Here is a 1,688-nt window from a genome sequence, read left to right on the forward strand (position 1 = left end):
GAGAGAGAGAGAGAGAGAGAGAGAGAGAGAGAGAGATCCTCGAACCCTAGATATTTTTACGAATATGCATGCCGCATATGGAATTGATTGCCCATACTATGCTGTGATGAAATTTTGGTGTAAAAAATGCAAATGCAGGTTCGTGGGCATTAGAGGGCTGGTTTCCCGACAGAGAGAGGTCCTCTATTCTCAGGGTCTTTTCAAGGCCACACACTGAAGGCAAAAATGTGTACTGTGGGAGGCGACTACATAGAGAAAGACTAAGCTCAGTACCAAATTCCAGCTTTGTTCCTTTATTCCTTCATGGTCAGGTAAAAAAACGTTTGATATGCCCCTCGTATGTGTGTGTGTGTTTGTGTGTATGTGTGTGTGTGTGTGTGTGTGTGTGTGTGTGTGTGTGTGTGTGCACGCGCGCGTGTGCATGTTTGCGTGTGTAACAGTGAGAGAAAGAGAGAAAGAAAGAACGAAAAGGCAGATCTGAAACATGCAAATGCCTGGATCAGTGGGAAATTTTCATCAAAATAAGCCACTTCCAGCTCCCCTTCCCCCCTCTAAAATCAAAAAACAAATTATAATCACAGAATTTTTTTTTAAAGCCAAAACAAAAAGCCAAACCAATCCAAACCAAACCAAAACAAAACAAAACAAAACACGCATTCTTTGTACTCACGTCCAATATCTGATCCAACAACCCTGACCTGTACGTGGTCAGCGATGACGGGGAGTTCCACTCCTCCCTGGATTCCTCCCTCGTACCCGCGCAGTCCGATCGTCTCCCCAAACACGTTCTCCACGCGTCGCTCCGCGCGTCCAGCCAGACTCCCGCCGAAGCCTTTGCGGCCAGCTTTCAAGGCGCCCCTCAAGGAGCTCACGCGGCTTGTCCTCCGGCCGCTGAAGGGGCTAACTGTTTCGAAAGCTCCGTCCAGGCGTCCTTTGAGGCCACGAGAGAGAGATCCTCCAAGGCCACCTCTGATCTTCCCGCGTACCGAGCCTCCGTAGGGTCCCGAGATACGAAGGTCGCCGGTGATACGAGGCCCCCTCTGGAAGAAATGAACAGCAGAAAATTAATAGATCTTTTTATGATGTTAATAATGAAGAGCAGAGGAAGACAATAAACAATACACATACATGCCCTGAACAACTTTACAATAAATAACACAAAGAGAATAACCGAGCTGATCAAGAAGACAGACAACAGGAAGGAATAGAGTGCCATGATCGCCAATGTCCTCTCCAGACCTTACACCTGAAGAAGAAGAAGCAGAATGATGAGCTTTTTGCGTAATAGTATTATATTGAGAGAAGAAAGATCTGGAGAACATGAACATACTATAGAATAAGAATTTCTCCGTCCTCCAGCGGTGCCTCGGATCCTCGCGTGTATAGAGCCACCGCGAGGGCCTACAAGGTGAAGGTCGCCTGAAATACCAGGTCCTCTCTGGAGGGAAACATGAAAAGAAAGTAGGTTGTAGTGGCAGTCGGTCGTTACCTTGCGCTATTTATTATTAATGAATAATATATGTGGGTATATTCAATAGAGACATAGGCCCAGAGAGGACGGGGATAGATGTTTGATAGAGAAACTACGTTATATTTATATAATCAGATGCGACTCGTATAAGGCTTGCAAGGTAGAGAAGATTTAAGATATGGACGAGGGAAAGAGAGAGAGCGAGAGAGAGAGAGAG

At 46.1% G+C, this 1,688-nt stretch overlaps 1 long non-coding RNA gene across 1 annotated transcript in view; it reads right to left on the reverse strand.

Moving 5' to 3' along the window:
* Positions 1–1,035, reverse strand: part of LOC106011872 — a 4,005-nt gene extending 2,970 nt beyond the window's left edge. Inside the window, exon 1 of the long non-coding RNA XR_004858584.1 lies at positions 671–1,035. This is a non-coding gene — a long non-coding RNA (uncharacterized LOC106011872). The remainder of the gene's footprint in view (positions 1–670) is intronic.
* Positions 1,036–1,688: the final 653 nt, after the last annotated feature.

Source organism: Aplysia californica, unplaced genomic scaffold, assembly GCF_000002075.1.
Source record: "Aplysia californica isolate F4 #8 unplaced genomic scaffold, AplCal3.0 scaffold00204, whole genome shotgun sequence".
NCBI classification, from domain to species: domain Eukaryota; kingdom Metazoa; phylum Mollusca; class Gastropoda; order Aplysiida; family Aplysiidae; genus Aplysia; species Aplysia californica.